This window comes from Bombina bombina, chromosome 7, assembly GCF_027579735.1.
Source record: "Bombina bombina isolate aBomBom1 chromosome 7, aBomBom1.pri, whole genome shotgun sequence".
Taxonomy (NCBI): Eukaryota; Metazoa; Chordata; class Amphibia; order Anura; family Bombinatoridae; genus Bombina; species Bombina bombina.
The window spans coordinates 372,504,525-372,516,587 of NC_069505.1; the positions used below are offsets into that span (position 1 = coordinate 372,504,525).

A 12,063-nucleotide genomic window follows, 5' to 3' on the forward strand; every position below is an offset into this window, starting at 1 on the left:
AGTCAATTATATACTGCAGATAGTGTAGACAATGCACATTTAGCAAGCGTAATTTGGAGAGAGCAGTAGGCAGTATATATTGTAAACAAAACAAAAGTACTTGCGTGACCCGTAGATCTAGAGAGGAACTAGTTGTTAGAAAGGAGAATGTTCCGGTGTAGACACTAAGAGAGACAGACTTCCAGTAGAAATCCAGGAACTGCAGGTAAGATCTTCAGCGTGCTGCTGCAGCGTGGAACAAGTAGCAGAGTGAAATCCTCAGTGTGGAAGGAAGCAGGCGGATCAATACGCCAGGAATGTAGATCCAAAACAGGTAGTGCAGGGCAGACACAGAGACTCAGAAGAAATCCAGGAATCAGCAAACAGGTAAGTGACAAATAGATAACGTAGTAAGGTTTAAAGTAACTTAGAGCAAAGTTGCAGCTTACAGCATTTAAGGACTTGAATAGTCAAATAAGAGAGTAGAATTAGTGCTACTCAATTCAACAAAATAATCAAGCAAAGTGTTGATGTGAAAATGAGGTTATAAAGGCTATAGGGGTGGAGCTCCAGTTAAAGGAACATTACACAGGCCTACTTGAAAAATATTTACACCAATCATATTTGTTGTCACAGTATTCTTAATAATTAAAAATTAAAATTTTTGTTAATAGTTGTTGTGAATCCTCAGTTTGCTGGTGCCATTGAATTGCACTTTCCTCCTGCCTTGCAGCCTGCTGTGTGCCAGGCCCACCTAGCCAATTATTGCCAGCAATCATATTTCTTTCAACAGTATTGCAAAAATTGTCAATCATCACTGTTTTGACTGTCAGTATTCAGTCTCCTAGTGTCCTTGAATTGCATTTACCTCCTGCCTGCCAGCCTTTTGTGCCAGGCTGTCTTGCCAACTATTTACACCAATCATAATTGTTGTCACAGTATAGTTACTAATTAAAATTACAAAATTCTTGATTGTTGATGATCTTAATCCTCAGTTTGCTCGTGCCCTAGAATTGCACTTTTCTACTGCCTTCCAAGCCTGTGTGCCAGGCCTACTTGAAAAATATTTACACCAATCATATTTGTTGTCACAGTATTCTTAATAATTAAAAATGTTAATTTTTGGTAATAGTTGTTGTGAATCCTCAGTTTGCTGGTGCCATTGAATTTCACTTTCCTCCTGCCTTGCAGCCTGCTGTGTGCCAGGCCCACCTAGCCAATTATTGCCAGCAATCGTATTTCTTTTAACAGTATTGCAAAAATTGTCAATCATCACTGTTTTGACTGTCAGTAATCAGTCTCCTAGTGTCCTTGAATTGCATTTACCTCCTGCCTGCCAGCCTTTTGTGCCAGGCCGTCTTGCCAACTATTTACACCAATCATAATTGTTGTCACAGTATAGTTACTAATTAAAATTAAAAAAAAATTGATTGTTGATCTTAATTCTCAGTTTGCTTGTGCCATTGAATTGCACTTTTCTACTGCCTGCCAGCCTGTGTGCCAGGCCCAACTATCCAATTAGTGCCAGCAATCATATTTCTTTTAACAGTATTGCAAAATTTGTCAATCATCACTGTTTTGACTGTCAATCTGCAGTCTACTAGTGCCCTTGAATTGCATTTTCCTCCTGCCTGCCTGCCTGTGTGCCAGTCCCAACTAGCCAATTAGTGCCACCAATCATATTTATTGTAACAGGATTGGAATTTTTGTTAATCATAACTGTTTTGACTGTGATTCTTCAGTCTCCTAGTGCCATTGAATTGCAGTTTCCTTTCTCCCAGCGTGTGTGCCAGACAGGCCCATTTGCCAATTAGTGCCAAACAATCATATTTGTTGTCACAGTACTTGTAATATTTAAAAAAATTAACAATTTGTGATTTTTAAAACATCTGTCTTTTTTGTTGTTGTCAGTCTCACAGCGTATACTGTGCCCACTTTCACAGTGCCACCACTCAATTGGTGTAATAGTATTGTTAGTGTCCATTTTTAAAAAAAATGACAGGCAGAGGCAGGCCACCCCGCAGGTTCCGTGGTCGTGGTGCTGTGATTCCTTTAGACCCTACAAATATGCACATTGTTCAGACGCCGGGTGCCAGGGGGGACGCAAAAACTTCTGAGGAGGACCTAGTTGAATGGCTAACACAGGACACCCAATCTTCTTCAGCTTCCGCTGCTAGTCCTCCTAACCTTGACGCAACATCTACGTCCAGCTGTGCTTTGGGCAGGTCTCAAGTGACCAGTGCCACTCCCCCGCCTGTCGCCACCACCAACACTAGCACCGCAGCCACTTCACTTGATCTGTCACAGGAGTTATTGACACATCATTTGGAAGAAATGAGTGATGCGCAACCATCATTGACAGAGGATGTAGATAATAGTGATCAGTCTCAGTCAGGCAGCATTACCAACATGGAGGTACGGTGTGATGATGATGATGTTGTACCCGCTGCTGCTTCCTTTCTTGATGTTTCAGATACAAGTGAAGCGGTTGATGATGATGTGTCGGTGGATGTCATGTGGGTGCCTGCTAGAAGAGAAGAAGAAGAGGGGGAAAGTTCAGATGGGGAGACAGAGAGGAGGAGGAGGAGGAGACGATTTGGAAGCATGGGGAGGTCGTCTCAAGGAGCTAGTGGCACAGTCAGACAGCATGCATCGTCACCAGGGGTCAGCCAGACAGCACGCCGATGCCCATCAACGCATGCTGTTGCCACCACCAAAATGCCGTCATCGCAGAGCTCAGCAGTGTGGCATTTTTTTGTGTGTCTGCCTCTGACAACAGCGATGCCATTTGCAACCTGTGCCAAAAGAAACTGAGTCGTGGGAAGTCCAACACCCACCTAGGTACAACTGCTTTGCGAAGGCACATGGTCTCCCATCACAAACGCCGATGGGAAGAACACATGAGTAGAAGCAGCACACAAAGTGAAAGCCACCCTCCTCCTCCTGCTCCAGCATCTTCAGCCACGTCAACCAGTGCTGTCCTCCTTGCCCCCTCTCAACCATCCTCCACTCAGTCTCTCTTACGTAGCAGTTCCTGGTCATCTGCCCACAGTCAGGTGTCTGTCAAGGACATGTTTGAGCGTTAGAAGCCAATTTCTCAAAGTCACCCCCTTGCCCGGCGTCTGACAGCTGGCTTGTCTGAACTCTTAGCCCGCCAGCTTTTACCATACAAGCTGGTGGAGTCTGATGCTTTCAAAAAATTTGTATCTATTGGGACACCGCAGTGGAAGGTACCTGGCAGAAATTTCTTTTCACAAAAGGCAATCCCAAACCTGTACTCTGTTGTGAGAAAGGAAGTTATGGCATGTCTGGCACACAGCGTTGGGGCAAGGGTCCATATGACCACGGATAGCTGGTCTGCAAAGCATGGTCAGGGCAGGTATATCACCTACACTGCGCATTGGGTAAACCTGCTGACTTCTGACAAGCATGGAATGCGTGGCTCTGCAGAAGAGTTGGTGACACCGCCACGACTTGCAGGCAGGCCTGCTGCTACCTCCTCTACTCCTCCTACTCCACCCTCTTCCATAACCTCTTCCTCGGCTGAGTCCTCTTCAACTTCTGCGTCTTGCTCCACATCTATGGCACCTATGGTGACCACGTGTCCCGTATTGCCCGGGACAGTCCCGCATTTTAAAGGTCTGTCCCAGGCAAATGACTCTCACTGGTCTTTCTTAGTTAGTTAGTCTCAGCTTGTTGCCAGCTTCCCGCAGCGCAGATAGATAGTGAGGTGAGAGTGTGTTGAGACTCCAGACAACATCATCCCAGGGGGCCAGACTTTACTGCAGACCAGAGGCGCCGGATATTAATTTATTTAATACAGTATATTATATGCAAGCAAGATTTCCCCGGCCGGCCCACCCACACCCCTCTGGGTTGCTGTCTAGTCTAGTCTTCTCTAGCTCTATATAATGTGAGCCATCCAGTGGCGTGGGCTACTACTGATGACCTGCCTGGGGCCCGTGGAGGACGTTACTAGTGGAGTGACTCGAGTCGAGACCGGTGGAGGAGAGAGTGACTGCTGTTGCTGAGTGACTGTGCCGCAGCCGTTGTCAGAACTCCGTTGGACTGCAGCCAAACATTAGGTAAGTTAAATTCAGCGGTCATGCATGCAGGCAAAATTTTCATCTTTGCACTCGCTCCAATGACAACATTTCCTCCTAAGGTAAGGTAAATCAAACGGTTCTCTCCAACCGAGAACCGTTTGATTTACCTTAGGAGGAAATGTTGTCATTGTTTGTAAAAGGGAAAGTGCTGAAGGGACTGCTGGGTACTAAGAAGTTGCTACGGAGATCACTGCGGTCCTGGTTTACTAATCTATCTATAGCCCTTGGCTCTGTCTGTTTGAAACAAGTCTGGATTGGCCCCTCTGAAAAGGCAAGTGGTGAAGGTAGTTTGGCTAATGAAGAAAAAATTGCAGCAAATAAAGTGTAAATGTATTAAAGTAATCACAATCACCTAATATTACAATTTAATGCAGGACAGTGGAAAGGTGTTTTTAAAGGTCTTTACTGCCCCTTTAAGGTATTGTGAGTGTGTTAAATACAATAATAATATGATTTTGTATTTCACCCCTTAATGAGGCTGTTTTTAGAAAACAAACAAATGCACAATAGTTCAGGGACTTTGCTGTGCGTTAACCCTACAAAACAAAGGTGTTTTTTTTTCTTTTAGCAGACAATGGAACCAAGAGTATTCACATTCTTATTTATCATAATAGTAAATGATGATATTTTAGTATAAACTTAAATATCAGAAAATATATAAATATTGTACAATTGGTAAAAACAATATGCCGTTTTTTTCTCCTCCTCTCTCCCTTATTCTTCCTTCTCTCATAGGTCCTGAGTCTGGACCACTAGCTCCTATTCTGCCTCTTTAGAGAGTAGCTAAGACTGACGCACATATTTATTTAGTTGCCTATTATTCCCCTTGGTACCCTTCCCCTTCATTGCCCCTCATAATTCACTACATACTCACTCCATTTAGGGAAATAGTTTGGTTTATTGTTACCACCGGTCAATAACAAGGGCATTTGATTATGGTTTTCTGTGTATGTCTGTCTGTTAGTAATTTTTAGTATAGCTTTAGTTTAATCATGTGTGTTATTCATATAAAAACCTCAATAAACCATAGATGAACAACTTTGATAATTAGTTTATGAAACTTTCTATATGCAATATGCATTAGACTAAAAATTATGCCATGCAGGTGAAAGAATAGTATTTTAAAATAATAAAATATATTCCTTTATTCCTGGTTTCTATATTGTATATTCCTTTATTCAGTTATAAACCAGGAATAAAGGAATATATTTTATTATTTTAAAATACTATTCTTTTTTAGTCTAATGTATATTGCATATAGCAGATACGATCCATCTACATAGCCTCATGTAGGGAGTGTTATCACTATAATCATTTGAGTTGATACCTATTTTTGATGTCAGTGTTGCTAACAGTGCAGATACATTATTTAATTTTACCTCAATAGATCAGTCATTTTTTGTCAGTTATTTGGAACAGTTCCAGATAACTTATTGAGGTAAAATTAAATAATGTATCTGCACCGTTATGGAACTGCATACTAAAATAAACCTATGTATTTTTTATTTGTGCCATGTTAAAGGGTTAGTCGTATTTAAAAAAAAAACATATATTTTTTCAAGAGCAGTTGTTTTTGTACATATGTAAATATTTGTATGTGTTTATTTTTGTAAATGCTTGCCCTGTCCACCCAATAGAGTTGCAGGAGGTGTCCTTACTAGTCAGGTAGCAACTGAGTGAACACATATGCAGCGGCAGCCAGCACTTCCTGCTTTTTTTCAGAAATTAAAGGGACAGTTTATCCTATTTTTTTTCTCCCCCTTAATTTATGTCCAATGATCCAGTTTAGCTGACTGAGGGCTAGATTACTAGTGGTGACTGCACTAGCTTGCACGCGTATTACAAATTGTAATAAATGCGTTCATTCAAGCACAAACTAAATTTGCGCTTGCCAGGATAGCGTGACTGAAGACTTTAAAAAAACACAAAAAAATCTGGTACACTCATATATACACCATCTGATAAAAATTATTAATATAAATATTTTTTTATAAAGGTTTAAAGGTACAGTATATGGTTTATGACAAGCTATTTGAATGGAAAGGGCTATATTTTCTAAATATGTGTATGGAGATATATATATATATATATATATTTATATTTGTATATATCATCAATAGCAAATGAAGATAAACAAGTATGTCATTTAAAGGGACATGAAACCCAACAAATTTCTTTCATGATTCAGATAGAGAATACAATTTTAAATAACTTTCCAATTTACTTCTATTATTTAATTTGCTTCCTTCTATTGTTATTCTTTGCTGAAAGGTTTATCTAGGCAAGCTCAGGAGCAGCAAAGCACCTAGGGGTCGATCCGATATAAAGCGTCGCCCGCAAAAGCCGGCGACGCCAATATTTGCGCGGATTTGGTATCACATATACGGCGTAACCTAGAATTTACGCGCGTATATTTCTGCCGTCGCCCGCAGTTTTTTGGGCCATAGGCAGGTATACCAAACCCGCGCAGTTTGGTATCCAATATGCAGCGTAAGGACTTACGTGGCGAAAATGGAGAAAACTTACTCCATTTTCACCTCGCCACAAAAAAGCAGCCGTAAGAAGCCTTACGCTGACTATTGGAGCCCCGTAACTCCCTAAACTAACTAGAAAATAAACCTAACACCTAACGCATGCGCAATGTCTATCTCCCTGTCAACCGCGATCTGCTAAAATAAACCTAACACCTAACGCATGCGCAATGTCTATCTACCTGTCAACCGCGATCCCCCCCCCCCCCCCCCGAAATCCCTAATAAAGTTATTACCCCCTAAACCGCCGCTCCCGGACCCCGCCGCCATCTACATAAACTAACCCCCTACTGTGAGCCTCTAAAACCGCCGCCATCTACCTTATCTATCCCCTAATCTGACCCCTTACACCGCCGCCACCTATATAAAAATGATTAACCCCTAATGTAAGCCCCTTACACCGCCGCCATCTCTATTAAAATGATTAACCCCTAATTTAATCTACCTACCCCCGCCGCCAGCTATATTATCTATATTAACCCTAAGTATATTATAGTTAATATAGGTATTGCATTATATATATTAACTATATTAACCCTAATTATATTAGGGTTAATATAGTTAATATAGTTACTATAGTATTTATATTAACTATATTAACTCTATCTAACCCTAACTAAATTTATATTAAATTAATCTAATTCATTTATAAACTAAAATGTTCCTATTTAAATCTAAATACTTACCTATAAAATAAACCCTAAGATAGCTACAATATAATTAATAATTACATTGTAGCTATGTTAGGGTTAATATTTATTTTACAGGTAAATTGTTAATTATTTTAACTAGGTATAATAGATATTAAATAGTTATTAACTATTTAATATCTACCTAGTTAAAATAATTACCCAATTACCTGTAAAATAAATGCTAACCTAAGTTACAAATACACCTACACTATCAATAAATTTAATAAACTACTAACATCTATCTAAAAATACAATTAAATTAACTAAACTAAATTACAAAAAAAAAAAAACACTAAATTACAAAAAATAAAAAAAAAGATTACAAGATATTTAAGCTAATTACACCTATTCTAAGCCCCCTAATAAAATAATAAACCCCCAAAATAAAAAAAATTCCCTGCCCTATTCTAAATTCAACAAATTTCAAAGCTCTTTACCTTACCAGCCCTTAAAAGGGTCTTTTGTGGGGCATACCCCAAAGAATTCAGCTCTTTTGCATACAAGAAATACAATACCCCCCCCCATTACAACCCACCACCCACATACCCCTATTCTAAACCCACCCAAACCCCCCTTAAAAAAGCCTAACACTACCCCCCTGAAGATCTCCCTACCTTGTCTTCACCACACCGGGCCGAACTCCTGATCCGATACGGGCGATGTCTTCCTCCAAGCGGCAAAGAAGAATTCTTCCTCCGGCGATGTCTTCCTCCAAGCGGCAAAGAAGAATTCTTCCTCCGGCGACGTCTTCCTCCAAGCGGCAGCAAAGTCTTCATTCTTCCGGCGGCATCTTCAATCTTCTTTCTTCGCTCCGCCGCCGCGGAGCATCCATCCCGGCCGACTGCTGAACTTGGAATGATGTACCTTTAAATGACGTCATCCAAGATGGCGTCCGCCGAATTCCGATTGGCTGATAGGATTCTATCAGCCAATCGGAATTAAGTTAAAAAAATCTGATTGGCTGATTGAATCAGCCAATCAGATTCAAGTTCAATCCGATTGGCTGATCCAATCAGCCAATCAGATTGAGCTCGCATTCTATTGGCTGTTCCGATCAGCCAATAGAATGCGAGCTCAATCTGATTGGCTGATTGGATCAGCCAATCGGATTGAACTTGAATCTGATTGGCTGATTCAATCAGCCAATCAGATTTTTTTAACTTAATTCCGATTGGCTGATAGAATCCTATCAGCCAATCGGAATTCGGCGGACGCCATCTTGGATGACGTCATTTAAAGGTACATCATTCCAAGTTCAGCAGTTGGCCGGGATGGATGCTCCGCGGCGGCGGAGCGAAGAAAGAAGATTGAAGATGCTGCAGGAAGAATGAAGACTTTGCTGCCGCTTGGAGGAAGACGTCGCCGGAGGAAGAATTCTTCTTTGCCGCTTGGAGGAAGACATCGCCCGGATCGGATCAGGAGTTCGGCCCGGTGTGGTGAAGACAAGGTAGGGAGATCTTCAGGGGGGTAGTGTTAGGCTTTTTTAAGGGGGGTTTGGGTGGGTTTAGAATAGGGGTATGTGGGTGGTGGGTTGTAATGGGGGGGGGGTATTGTATTTCTTGTATGCAAAAGAGCTGAATTCTTTGGGGCATGCCCCACAAAAGGCCCTTTTAAGGGCTGGTAAGGTAAAGAGCTTTGAAATTTGTTGAATTTAGAATAGGGCAGGGAATTTTTTTTATTTTGGGGGTTTATTATTTTATTAGGGGGCTTAGAATAGGTGTAATTAGCTTAAATATCTTGTAATCTTTTTTTTATTTTTTGTAATTTAGTGTTTTTTTTTTTTTTGTAATTTAGTTTAGTTAATTTAATTGTATTTTTAGATAGATGTTAGTAGTTTATTAAATTTATTGATAGTGTAGGTGTATTTGTAACTTAGGTTAGGATTTATTTTACAGGTAATTGGGTAATTATTTTAACTAGGTAGATATTAAATAGTTAATAACTATTTAATATCTATTATACCTAGTTAAAATAATTAACAATTTACCTGTAAAATAAATATTAACCCTAACATAGCTACAATGTAATTATTAATTATATTGTAGCTATCTTAGGGTTTATTTTATAGGTAAGTATTTAGATTTAAATAGGAACATTTTAGTTTATAAATGAATTAGATTAATTTAATATAAATTTAGTTAGGGTTAGATAGAGTTAATATAGTTAATATAAATACTATAGTAACTATATTAACTATATTAACCCTAATATAATTAGGGTTAATATAGTTAATATATATAATGTAATACCTATATTAACTATAATATACTTAGGGTTAATATAGATAATATAGCTGGCGGCGGGGTAGGTAGATTAAATTAGGGGTTAATCATTTTAATAGAGATGGCGGCGGTGTAAGGGGCTTACATTAGGGGTTAATAATTTTAATATAGATGGCGGCGGTGTTAGGGGCTCACTTTAGGGGGTTATAGATATAATATAGCTGGCGGCGGGGTACGGGAGCGGCGGTTTAGGGGTTAATAATTTTATTAGGTTGCGGCGGGGTAAAGGAGCGGCGGTTTAGGGGTTAATAGCATTTTTATTGTTAGGCTAGTGAGGGGGGATAGCGGATAGAGGGTTAGACAGTGCGGGCTATGTTAGGGAGGCGTGTTAGACAGTGCGGGCTATGTTAGGGAGGCGTGTTAGACAGTGCGGGTGTTTTAGACTTTAGTCAGGTTTTATAGGCGCCGGCAGATTCTAACGTGCCGCAAGTCACTGGCGACGCCAGAAATTTGTACTTACGCAGATTTCTGGACATCGCTGGTTTGTCAGACTTACGGCACGTTAGCATCTGACGGCGACCTATATGGGATGGCTCGAGTTGCGAGCTGAAACTGCGGGCGACGCCGGTTCCCTCGCTTGCGCCGCAAACTGCGATCGATATCGGATCGCGCCCCTAGGTTCTAGCTGCTGATTGGTGGCTGCATATATAAACTGATTGTCATTGGCTCACCCATGTGTTCATTTAGAAACCAGTAGTGCATTGCTGCTCCTTCAACAAATGATACCAAGAGAATTAAACAAATTACATAATAGAAGTAAATTTGAAAGTTGCTTACAATTGTATGTTCTACCTAAATCATGAAAGAACATTTTTGGGTTTCATGCGCCTCTAAGATAATTATTAGGCTGATTGGTTCAGTTTAAACATAATTTTAATTAGGTGCAACAGCAACATATCAGCATGTAATTTAATTGTGCTGAAATCAAGATAATAGACCGACTTACTGTTTGTGACTTAATTTTTTATTTATTTATTTTTGTATCAGTTCATAACTGTATTAAACTCTAATTGCCTTATACATATCCCTTTAATTTGGACAAGACTTGCTTACAATTCATTTTACACTGATAGTCACTTACCTAGCTCTCTGAGTACAGACACTCACACATATGTACTATTTACCTGTATAAATATGCACACTCACTGATAGTCACTTACTAGTAAGTGACTATCAGTGAGTGTGCATATTTATACAGGTAAATAGTACATACAGTATGTGTGAGTGTCTGTACTCATAGAGAGATAGGTGACTATCTGTGAGTGTGTATATTTAGTATTTACCTGTATAAATATGCACACTCACTGATAGTCACCTATCTCTCTATGAGTACAGACACTCACACATACTGTATGTACTATTTACCTGTATAAATTCTCAGCATGCCTGATTCCCAAAATGTCCTGACTGCTTGCAACACCTTACATCACCTTACATCAAAGAAGTTAACTCCCAGTATGTGACAGTGATTAATGCAATCAAAACAGACCACAATGAAGTCATTATTTCCAGAAACCACTGAAACACCTGCGTAGATGTTTGCAGAGTTTATGTGATACAGTGGTAAGAAAGTATTATGTTCTGAATCTATTTTTATAGGTTTTACTAAAATTGGTACAGCAGATTTTAACAAATCCATGTAGCTAAGTTAGTATAGACTAATAATATATGGAGAGAAAAAAACTTAGTAGGAGAATAAAACTCTGCGGTCACATTCAAGTTTTATTCTCCTACTAAGTTTTTTTTTTCTCCATATATTATTAGTCTATACTAACTTAGCTACAATGGGATGAATAGGCATTTAATGTATTCTTTTTTAAATAAACGTTTTTAGAACGTTTAAGCTAGTCAACTCCATACCTACCTTTTTTCTGTGGGAAGTGTTGCTTTTCAAAAAAAGTATAGATAGCATTTGCTTTTCTAGCTACTATGGGACAGTAAAAGATTATCAAGAATGTTGACCGTGCACCATCCTGTCAGTCTGTCTGAGTACCAATGTAATATACATGTGAACGCTCCTAAACCCCTATAATCCTATCTCAGTTTAGTCTTTAACAATGGATACAAAGAAAACAAAGCAAATTTGATAATAGAAGTAGGTTGTAAAGTTATTTGAAATGACATACTCTGTTACTCACGGAAGATTAATTTTGACATTACTATCCCTTTTTTAAAGAATTTTAGCTGTTCATTTATATATATATATATATAACATCTGCGATCGGAATCGTGCGATTGGTGCTAATATGGATAGCAGCGGGGATGAACAAGGGCCTTCGACTTCTGGAGCAGCAAAATCAAAGAAGATAAAGCGAATGTGCCGTTTCCGAGACTCATGGAAAACAACTTACACATGCATTACCACAGTGACTGGTAACTATCATAGAGCATATTATACTCTGTGTAGGCGGGAGTTTGGAATTGGTCATGGTGGTGAAGGTGACATCAAAATTCACATATCTAGTGAAGGTCA

At 39.5% G+C, this 12,063-nt stretch overlaps 1 protein-coding gene across 1 annotated transcript in view; it reads left to right on the forward strand.

Annotated features, from left to right (window-relative positions):
* The first annotated feature begins 330 nt into the window (after positions 1-330).
* The window catches only part of DNAH1 (dynein axonemal heavy chain 1), a 691,978-nt gene continuing 680,245 nt past the window's right edge, over positions 331-12,063 (forward strand). Inside the window, exon 1 of the mRNA XM_053721084.1 lies at positions 331-366. The gene's annotated coding sequence lies outside the window, so the exon portion shown is untranslated. The remainder of the gene's footprint in view (positions 367-12,063) is intronic.